Source organism: Artibeus jamaicensis, unplaced genomic scaffold, assembly GCF_021234435.1.
Source record: "Artibeus jamaicensis isolate MK-2021 breed Jamaican fruit bat unplaced genomic scaffold, CSHL_Jam_final contig_464, whole genome shotgun sequence".
Lineage (NCBI taxonomy): Eukaryota > Metazoa > Chordata > Mammalia > Chiroptera > Phyllostomidae > Artibeus > Artibeus jamaicensis.
Genome location: NW_026521842.1, coordinates 12490783 through 12502552, shown reverse-complemented (window position 1 = coordinate 12502552; position 11770 = coordinate 12490783). Strand labels below are relative to the sequence as shown.

The window sequence follows — 11770 nt, the reverse complement described above, 5'->3', positions numbered from 1 at the left end:
TTTTAAAGCTCAGGTCTGCCCTTTACAAAACTTGAGACCTTAGGCCAAATCTCTAAACTTATGTTTTTAAATCTGTAATATTTTGAGTGGAAGGTGTAATAATAATATCCGAATAGAGTTTTTTGAACATTAAGTTTAAGTATGTTAAATGTTAATTATGTAGGTACATAGGAGATGCATAATAAAAATTAGAGGAAGCATTTCGTAACTCTCCACTGAAAAGATCTTGTCAGACTCAGGCTCAGCTGCTTTCTCCCTGCTCTGAATATTTTGAAAGGGCCTATTGGTGCCATTGTGCAACTTTGTTGCTTGTTTATGCAACTGTGTCTTTCCTTTCTAATGGTACCCAGACTTTGTCTCGAGGTGTTTATACTGGCCCCCAGTTTATCTGTTTCTTGAGAAGTTGATATCATACTTTGTTCTTGTCACTGGACACAGAGCTTGATAAAGAAATGAAAATACTGCTAACACAATCCAATTAATGAATTTCAAGACTCTTTTCTAAAAAACCTATTTTTATACATTTATCTTAGATATGTCCATTTTAATTACAATATGACAGAGTCCTGAAAGCAGTGTTGTTAGTTAAAAATTATGCATATTTAAAAGTTCAATACACACTTCTACATTGTGTTCCCTAATTTTTATCAAGTCATATTTACATGAACAAAGTCAGAGGATGACTTCTTAGCTATGAGTGTTATTGCCACTTAAGCTTTGTGCTGATCTAATGGGTGATAAATAGGTTATTATTATTCCTTTAATTTACAGTAATTATATCTTTAAAAATTGAAGTAAGGACACCTAACAAAATTTTAAGTGCACAATACAGCATTGTTAAGTATGGCACAATGCTTTACAGGAGCACATCTCCCGAACTCATACGTCCTGTGTCCCTGCAACTCCATACCTGTCCCATAGCAACCTCCCCTTTCCTCTTCTCCACAGCCCCTGGCCCCAGGGTTATACTCTGTTTCTGTGAGTATGCCATCGTATTTTAGCTATCTCATGTAAGTGGAATCGGGCAGTATTTGTCCTCTGTGACTGGCTTATCTCACTTAGCACAGTGTCCTCCAGGCTCATCTGTGTCATCACATACAACAGGATTTTCTTTCTTTTTTTTTTAATAGAGTGAACTTATTATTGCGCTTGATGTCCTTCATAAGGAGAATAAGATACCTTGAAGTTGTGGAGTAGTGTAAACTTAGAAAGTAATATTATATACCTTTCCTACTTTTCCTTTCTTTTTATTTTTAAATTAACAATTGTCTTTAGTTTAATGCGAAAGCACATTTTACTTTTCAACTTACAATTGTGTCTTAGCGATTTGTTTTTTTTTGCATGATATTCCAAAACAAAAGTGCATCAAAATATTTTAGTTCAGGATACCCTAACTGTGGTGCAGTCTGGTATTTTTTAGGATAATTGTGATTCAAATACCCCCTTTGATGCAATATATACAATAATGTAATTTAGTCTGAGACAGTTGCTTTTACTTTTTGAGACTTATCTTGTTTAAAAATGCACAAAATTAAGGGAAAAATCTATGTTTATAAAATAGCCTGAGAGGGTTTTTATAATAGTACTTTTATCATTTTGATTATATTCGTTTCATGAGGTGAGACTTTAACAAGAAGATTCTCATTACTGCTTCATTTTTGAAACAACTTTTAAAAATAGGCATTGTTTCCTATTTTGGCTGCGTTACAATACACTACAACATCTTTCACATGGTAAGAACCAGAAAGTGAAGTTTTTCTTTAGCTGTCTCTTTAGGCTTTATGAATGGTCAGAAAAGAATACACCCATAGGTCATTTTGGGGAAAAATTGGGAAACTAATGACCAGCCTGATCCCCTGTGCTCAGGTCATGTCTGTTTTTACTAGAAATGAGAATCATTGCTTCTTGAAGAAAAACATGTAGCCATTCTGCACTTGGCTTTCCTCGTATATTACATTATTGTGGTATTGTACAGTCTCATAAACATTGTTGTGATTTTCAAAAACTCCTGAAGGACATGTAAAAAAATTATGCATATTTGAAAGTTCAATACACATTTCTACATTGTGTTCTGCATTTGGCATGTAAACATGCCAAATAAGGTAAGGATATGCCATTTAGACTGGCAGATTAATCTTTTAAAAGTATATTATCTCTGTAAATTAATATATACTTTTAATGTGGTTCTAGTAAAAGATCTAACAGATGTTTAAATAGAATTTGACAGCCTGTTTCTATATAAGAACCACTTGAAATTTGATTCTATTAAGATAAACAATATATGAACAAGCAGTCCAACAGAGTTAAGTATAAGTGATAATGGGGGAAGTGTTTTCATTATGTTGACAGGTAGAAGTCTAGGATTTCTAAAATGAAATATTTCAAATATTTAAGAGGAATTTCAGTAACCCAGTAAACACAGAGGATAGGAAAGGACAGTTCACAAAGATGAAACACCAAAGCACAACAAACGGATGCATAGAAATTGGTAATATATTTAATCATAAAATAATTGAATTTTGTTCCCACAAAATAGAATAATTTAAAAAATTACTAATATTAAGTATGTGTAAAGGCAGGTGCCATATGTTTTGAGTCGTAGTGGGGTTAGTAATTAATTGATATATAGCCACTACTGAGGGAACATTTGGTAGCATTTATTAAATTATAAACATGGATGCTTTATGACATCGCCACTCTTTTTTATGATGTTAACCTTTACGGCCAACAGTAGGACATGCGAAATTAAGGAACAACCACACTGCTATCACTAGGAAGTTACAAAATATGACATTCTGTTTCAGACTGATTTGCAAAATATAATACGAAAAAAACAAGCTGAAAATATGTACAAAATATTGCAGGAAAATGCAAAAAGTGCAGTCCTAAATACATGCATCACAGGGATAAAAATGGTTAGAGCGGACAGGGTGTGGGTTGGTGGGAAAAATTAATTTTGTTTACTTTTCTTAATTTAAATATTGTTATGGAAATTGATTAGGGTGTTAGCTGTGTAATTAAGCATTTATCATTAAAGGAATTCTACTGAAGTGTCTACTTCAGAATCAGAAAGGTATAATCTTGAATAGGGCTTGTAAGCTGGGGTATATCTTCTTAGATAAATATAAAAACATTCTTTTGCTTCATTGAGGGAGTTTGCTGAAGTAGAATGCCATCTGAAGTTTAGAAGACTGAATTGAAGATTCCTGAAGATAAAAGTTTTGATTACAGACTTGATATGCCTTGGGATAATTCTTGGTCTCTATCAACTCCATAAGGAAACACCCCTCTTTGTGCCGTTAGTATTAAAGATTGATTTGTGCAACCTGCTGCACACCCTTATCTAGTCCCCAGTGTTAGGAGCGTGATCCAAATATCTGGGGTTAGAAAAAGCTGCTATTGCGGGATAGACAATGTAAAAAATGTCATACATGGTATGAAGTGTATGTGGAAAGGTACCTCTTATGTGCTCATGAAAGGGGCTGTTTCTGTTTACAAACTTAAGATTTTTCTGCCGCTCAAAGAAGAGGAAGAAGAAAGATAAGGAAGAAGGAAGGGGAGAGCGAGAGAGTGTCTGTACCTTTATTTTGTGGAAAAGAATATGTGGTCACTGGCTTATATGAATGGAGTCTGACTACTGGTCAGAACGTAGAGTTTAAAAAATACCGCATCTTGCTGTATATAATGCACAGCCACGTTTTTGGCCCAAACTTTTAGGAAAAAAAATCTTTTGTTTTAATTTTTAAATCAAATTATTTATTTATTTATATTTAGACACAAAACTGATGATCATATTCCAGGGTATTATTTTGCATACAAATACCATGGTTTTCTAGGGTTATACTTTTAATGCATAAGCATAAATAAAAGAATTAAAAACATTTATATAGATAATGCTCATCATTATTTTTCCCTTAAAAATTTGGGCAAAACAATACTCTACATGGCAAAATGTGAAAGTCTTGTGAATTTATACACTCAGTAAAAGAATAAGACATACCTCTACAAGTTTTCCTAAAACCATTCATTTTATATTTTGGCTGGAGTCTAGCAGAGGAACCTGGAGAGATAAGCTGAACCCATATAATGCAGAAAATACAGACCATGCTAGAAAGATGAATTTTGTTCTAAGTGCAGTAAAAACCATTGAAGTATTTGTATAAGTGCTGCAGTTTAGAGTATAAAAAGTCACATTTTGTGATTATTGACAGTAAAAATATTTTTATTAAGTATACATAGATAATTTATCAATTACGCACATTGTTCCACAAGGGAAAAGTCTTATTCTACTCACCACAGTGTGGGGAGGATATTTTTTTGCTGAAGTAAGGCTCTCCTTTTTCATATATGCAATTAGCATTCTCAGAAACTTTTTTAATATTAAAAATTTTTATGATGGCAAGAATACAACATGAAATCTGTCCACTTAACAAAAATTTAAATGTATTAAATTAAACATATGATATTATTAACTACAGGCATAATGTTATAAAAGAGATCTATTGAATTTTTCTTCTCACCTAACTGAACATTTTATACCCATTGAACAGCAGAAACTCCCCATTTCCCTTTCCCTCTAGCATCTGCCATCCACCATTCTACTCTCTGGTTTTTTTGTTGTTATTGTTTAGTTTTCATTTACAGCCATAAACTTAACTCTGTAATGCAGCTAGAATTGGAAGGGGTGAGGAAAATATAGAACCCCATAACTACAGTGAAAGCACAAAGATTATACAGCATTCCAAGCAGCTGGGGGTGAAGGGGTGCTCTCCTGAGCCACAGAAGGAATGGTCTGGTGGTTAAGATAAAACCCAAGTCAAATTTATTAGAGTTTTCCTCAGTCAGTAATGGTGATCTTCTTGCTGGTCTTGCCATTCCCGGACCCATAGCACTCCATGGCTGTCACAACACCCATGCTGTCTTTACCTGGCCGAACACTACACAGTTGCCGTCCAGCCACTTGGTCTTGGCAGTGCGGATGAAAAACTGGGAACTGTTTGTGTTGGGTCCAGCCTTTGCCATGGACAAGATGCCAGGACCTGTGTGGTTCAGGATGGAATTATCATCATCAAATATCTCCCTGGAGATGGACTTGGCGCCTGTGGCACTGTGGTGTGTGAAGTCACCACCCTGGCACGTAAGTCCCAGAATAATTCTGTGAAAGCAGGAACCTTTATAACCAAATCCTCTCTCCCCAGTGCTCAGAGCATGAATGTTTCTAGCTGTCTTTGGAACTTTGTCTGCAAACAGCTCTAAGGAGACATGGCTTGTGGTTGGCAGCAATGTCAAAGAACATGGTGGGGTTGAACATGGCTGGGCGTGGGAAGGTCTGAGATGGCATAGGCGTCTGCAAGGTCTCTACTCTCTGAGTTTGACTATTTTCAATACCTCATATAAGAGGAATCATGCAGTATTTATCCTTCCATGGCTGTCTTATTTCACTTATTATAGTGTCTTCCAGGTTCATCTAGATTGTCACATACTGCAGGATTTCCTTCTTTTTTAAGGCTGAATAATATTATATATATTTAGCATACTTTATTTATTTATCCATTGATATTTAGGTTGTTTCCAAATCTTGAGACTATTGCTGCCACGAACGTATGAGTGAAGATACTTCTTCAAGATTCCTGATTTCAATTCTTTCAGAGTATTACCAGATCATATGGTTGTTCTACTTTTGATTTTTTGAGTACCCTTAATACTGTTTTCCACAGTGACTGCGTAATTTCCTATTCTCACCAACAGTGCACAAGGGTTCTTATTTCTGCACATCTTTGCCAGCAATTATGATTTTTGTTTTTGTTTTTATAATAGCTATCTTAACAGGTATGAGGTGATGTCTCATTGTGGTTTTGATTTGCATTTCCCTGATGATGAAAAAAAGATATTGCATAGCTTCTCGTATACCTGTTGTCCACGTGTATGTCTTCTTTGGAGAACTGTCTATTCAAACCCTTTGTCTATTTGAAACATTTGGTTATTTATTTATTTATGTTGTTTTGGCTGTTGTAGGGATCTCTTATATATTGAATATTAATCCCTTACCAGATACACAGTTTGCAAATATTTTCTTCCATTCCCTAGGTTGCCTCTTCAGTCTGTTGATTGTTTTTGTTGTGGAGAAGCTTTTTAGTTTGATGTAGTCTCACATGTCTCCTTTTGTTTTTAGAATGCTAGTTATGTATGTGAATAAGGACTGTGGAAGTGGAAGAATATGTTCACCACATGGTGGTGCACGGAATAAAGGATATAAAGACACATGTATAAAAGATGTTTCTAAGAATCTAGTTGGATATGTAAATTAAGACTGTGTTAAAAAACAACCATTTCCCACCCCCCCCACCCCCCAGTTTTTTTAGGTAAACACTATTGGGAATTAAGAGCTTTTTCTCTGTATTTTTGATTATTTAGTCCAAGAGAATAATCATTAAATGAAACAGAACTAAACATATTGTATTAATTTCGTGCATTTTGCGGAAGCTAAACACTTAGGGTAGAGATTAAGTCTTCTAATAATGTTTTTATCTCTATCTGTTGAGATTAAACTTCACTCAGTCTGGAACATGTATCCTTAACTAGATTATTGAATGACACATGAATCTCCCCTCAGTATTAATTTCCACAGTTGTTATTTCAATATTCAATAAATGCATAAGAAGACAGGATGCTTCATTAGAGAAAATACTTCTGTTCTCTACTGATGGATATACAGTTTAGCCTGAGATGGTTTGGTAGTTTCTGCCTTCAACTATTTGGTGTCCCAAGGCGGAGGTATTTTTTAGATCTGGCCCTTGTACCGTGTCATTGTAATGACACCGTAAAACAGTTCTTTTTATACTTTCCCATAAAACAGTGTGACATCTTAAATCTGAGTTGCTTTAGTTTTTAAAGGGTGAAGAATGCATGATTCCTTTCCACCTGCCTCCCTCCAGCAAGGCAATCATCAGGTATAAAGAAGGAAGCTCAGGGGGAAACACATTGTCACTCTATAAATACATTCAAGATAACCATATAGATGGAGGGGGAACTGCTTACAGTCAGAGAAGATAAGACAAGGTGACAATAACCTAGAATTATTCAAACCTGGGAGTTTAGATTTTTGAAATAGTAAAATGACGTAATGGAGGACACCCCCACACAAACACGCACTCTACCAGGTCTGAAGTAGTTGTCAGAATCATCCCCCAAAAACGAAGTTTAGGATTAGGCATTGCTTTATAATGAGACTCTGCTTTGAAAGTTAGACCGGCTCCTGTGATGTGGGTCAGGCTGTGTGGGTGAGAAGGAGACAGGACTGTCAAGGGAAATATGCAAGTGATGGTTTGGGGACGTTGTTTATTTACATCCAACAAGAACAGACCTCTAAAATAATAGTTTCCATTTGTTTTTAAAACTTCAATTTCAATAACAAATGTAGAGAAACAAACACTTCTATTTATAGATAACTCTCCATTTCCTAAAAAGAAAGCACAGCCAAACAAACACGAACAAAACAACTCATACCCAGGAGGGAGTCTGCATGCAGGATTGGTAATGATTGTCATTTTGGTAACATTATTAGTGTGATGTAGTGTCAACTCCATTTTGCTTTGAGTCAAAATAACCAAAATCTAACCCATTAGAAGGATGTATGTCAATAGAAGCATTTCAAGATATTAGTTTGTCAGAAAATGTTGTTTCCTGTACAAGGTCATGTCTTCTTGAAGATTAGACCTGGGTTGGGAGAGAGATGGTGATGTCAGCATTTATGATGACTGTCTGATTGTTTGGGCTGCTATAACAAAACACCACAGTCTGGGTAGCTTCTAAGAAACAAATTTATTTCTTACAGTTACAGAGGCTTGGAGTCCAAGGTCAGAGTGTCTGCATGGTCAGGTGAGGGCCTTCTTCTGGGTATTAGGCTTCTCATTGTATCCTCACATGGCAAAAAAGACTGGGGAGCTTTGTGGAGTTTCTTTTATATGAGCATTAATCCTGTTCATAAGGCTTCCATACTCTTGATCCAACACCTTCCAAAAGGCCTCAGCTTCTCAAACTGTTACATTAGGCCATTAAGATTTCAACATAGGAATTTTGTGGGACACAAACATTCAGACCACAGCAATGGTTGTCCCCTGATGCCAGAGGCAAATATTCCACTGTGTCTTGCTCAGGCCCATAATAAGAACCAGACTGTTGATGTCTGCAAATAATCCATTTTCACATGTCTTTATATTTGAGCTGAAATTCCCATGATTTTCTGCTAGCAGTGACATTTTGCAAATATTGGTTTAATATCTTGATGTTCCCCTCTTCAGAGTCCTATGTACTTCTGTAAAACCTGTTCTCACTCCCTTTGACATGCATTTGCATAATGTAAACTGAAGATGGGCATCCTGATTGCATGCTGATGGGAAACAGTTTGGCTTCTGTAATTCCTGGTACAGGAGGCCAACAACACAGGAGGCAAAGCCGGTCTGCCTGAGTGCCCCTTGTGAAATTCCTGGTCACTGTGCGAAGGAACATTCACTTTCTCAGTTGAAATCGGACACATTTGTAGTTGTTTAATAATGAATATATTTTATTGCTATTTAGATTTTACAATTTACTTTTATTTGCATTGCACAATACAGCTGTAAAAGCTTTATGCCATCCTGGGAAAGTCTCCCTTAAAATAGGAGGCCCAGAATGATGATGGAGAAAATAAAATGGGTTAATGCAGGGAAAATGTGTTTTTGGATTCTTTATCAAAAAAGAGTGTGATAGAAAGAGTCCCACATTTTACTGCCAAGTGGTCAAAACAAATGGAGGCAGTCAACCAGCACATTGACCATTAAACAGGTACAATGTACTCCCTCCTTCTACTTATCCCATCACTAAGGAGTATCATTTGCTTTTTGCTTAGGGCCAGGATTGTGTACACCGTGATGCTCAGAAAAACAGCAGAAAAGCACTGTATTTTTACTTTAGAATGAGCTCCACAACATTCCATGGATCCTGTTAGGTTTATTTTCTCCTGAGAATATACCTCGGACTTTTGTGGGGTGAAGGAAATAAGCAATGGGCTGTTCTGGTTGGGAGAGAAAATCTTAGGGTCCAGTTGCTCTGTGAACAAAGTTTCAAACAAGTGCTTGTTTCCTGGAGGTACTGTATCTGTAGCATCTCTTTGTGTAATCTTGCGGGGTCTGCAGAGTCAACTTCTCTTTCTGTCACGCTGTGCAGGCCCAGGGACTTCAGCTTTTCCATTCTGCTCACCCTCCTCCTTGCTTTTGGATAAAAAAAAAAATCATTGATTCCTTAAAGGTATTCCTCTTGTTTCTCTTACTCTCTGTCTTGCTCCAATTCTGTTTTTCTAATGTACCTGCTCATGGTTTTTTCTCTCCCCCCTTCTCTCTGTCTCTCTTTTAAGCTGCTAAATTATTCTTTTGAGGAGCTATTAATGAATTAAAAAAAAGAAAGAATTGCATTTGAGATGGCAGGATGTTAAAAATTCTGTGAGTTTGGAAAGAGTATATTTTTTAGAGAAGGAATATGTATATAGACATATTCAGAAGAAATAGCATGGATCCGCCAGAGGTTTAGCTTTGTGGGAGCTAAAGGTATATTCCATTACACTGAATGTATTTTACTTACTGTCATGCCTTCAGATCTTTGTTATTGTTTAAAAGTGTTCATTTCTTTACTCTGAAAGTCAGATGTTTCGCAAGCAGTTATTTTACTGAAATATGCACTTTCTCCACTGTTCCAAGTTTAATGACATGCATTTTACAAGACAGCCACGAGTCAAGCTGCAGAATTTCCAGAGTTGTTTCCTGTGTTCCTCATGATATCAACTAACCCATCCATTGGGAGCCAACCTGGGCCCCATGAAGCAGTGTGCTTCATCAGGTTGCCAAAAAAATGGCCACAGTTTTGAAAAGAGTTCGGCGTGCCTGTTAAGTGTACTTCAGTCAAATTTTATGGCTCTTTAAATAAATGGGTTGTGTGGTTATTCTTGCAAAACTTATGCTTTCTGATCTAATTTGCAGCTAAATGGGATGTTTTCTCTCTTTTGTCACCCAAGTTCTCTTAGCACACAAACTACTCCTTGGGGAAAAGCAACTTCGATGGAAACATAAGATAACTGTAACTTGATGGGACCCCAGTGGCCTTTAAAAGTTAATGTTGCTAAAGCAATTAATGAAGCTTCTAACGTAAGGGATGTAAGCCCGAGGATAATTTATGCATTGGGATGATCTAGCTCATTATTGACATTATTTAACATTCCCCAGGCACTCAAGTAGATCATGGCTACATATCCAAAAATAGGACAAGAAAGTATTTTTGACTCCTCTAAATAGGAAAATATTCCTCAAATTAGAAGAGTAAAAAAAGATCTTAAAATGGAACACCATAACTACTCAGAGAAAGGAAAGTTTTTCTTTGTAAGAAGTCCGCTAATAAGTATGTGCATAAAAGACTGATGGAATTCTGAAGTCACACTTTGCAACTCTGGATAAAATAATGAGTCTAGGCAACAATCCTGTGGATCCTAAAATCATTGAGAGAAAGCATGATTGGAAATTTTATAATGAGGATCGGGTTAACATCATCTGTGTCCCCTAATGTCTTAATATCATTAAATATGGGATAACTCTGGGGTCTCGATGGTGAACAGTAACAGGAAGTACAAAACACTACATGTGAATGTATTCGTTAAAATAATTGAGCTTGATTATCTTAAGTCCTTCAAGATCTACCTGCCAGTTTATAGGAAATACAGGAGATAGAGGAAGGTTAACATATACACCATAAAGAAGTAATCAGTCAAATGCATGAAGTGGAATTGATAGTACATACTGATGGGATAAATAAAATGAGGAGAAATGTTACGAAATGAATGAGATGGAAGACATACAGCTTAACACAATATGTAGACATCAAGAGATCTTTATTCAAATAAATCAAATAAACAACAAATTTTCATGATAATAAGAAATTAATTGATTTTTAAAGTGTGATGATTACTTTAAAATAATTGTGTTGGTTAAAATGTTGTGATGTATGGGATTTTCTTTAAAATATTCTGACTAAAATGTGTGTATCAGCAGCTGAACTGAGAGTGGCCATATGTTAATGTGTATGACCGCTGGGTAGGTGAGGGCTCATGAATGTGTTCTCTGTGCTTCTGTTTGGACATTTTCACACTCTAAAGGGGAACATGGGTTTTCTATGAGAGACAAAAAGATGGTAAGTGAAGAAGTTGTATTTTCTGTCACTAAGGTCTTGAAGACATGGTGGCATAATCAGATCAAATCTGGCTGTTGTTGAGAGCTCATAGAAAATTTTTAGACATTGTTCAAGTACAGTCACAGAAAGAGGAGTGTTTCCATTTTGTGTTAAATTACCATTTTAGTAAATCGATTACAAATATTTTTCCTTGTGAATTTTACCTATATTTGAGATGTACATAATAGAGTTTCTAAAGCATATTACTGGTAGTTGCTCTATTAATTTAACCAAACCAAGAGTTTTCTTGGTTTTAATATTGTCAGAATACCAAATTTTCTAATTAACATTTTTAGCAATGTTAAGGGAAAAAAACTTTATCTCTCATTCTTTTGCAAGTGGTACATTGTATTGTCTTCATATAAATAACTTGTACTAACAAGTGAAATGATTATATTTCTTATACTTGCTTATTTTGGAAATATTTTCTCATCTCAAACATTTCACATACAAACAATTTGACCTTAATTTAGTTTATTTCAAGCAAGTCATACAAAGTGCATTTTAAATATGTGATCAA

At 35.6% G+C, this 11770-nt stretch overlaps 1 pseudogene; it reads right to left on the bottom strand.

Annotated features, from left to right (window-relative positions):
- Nucleotides 1-4825: 4825 nt before the first annotated feature.
- On the bottom strand, nt 4826-5311 carry LOC119048946 (peptidyl-prolyl cis-trans isomerase A-like; annotated as a pseudogene).
- Between the last annotated feature and the right edge of the window lie 6459 nt (nt 5312-11770).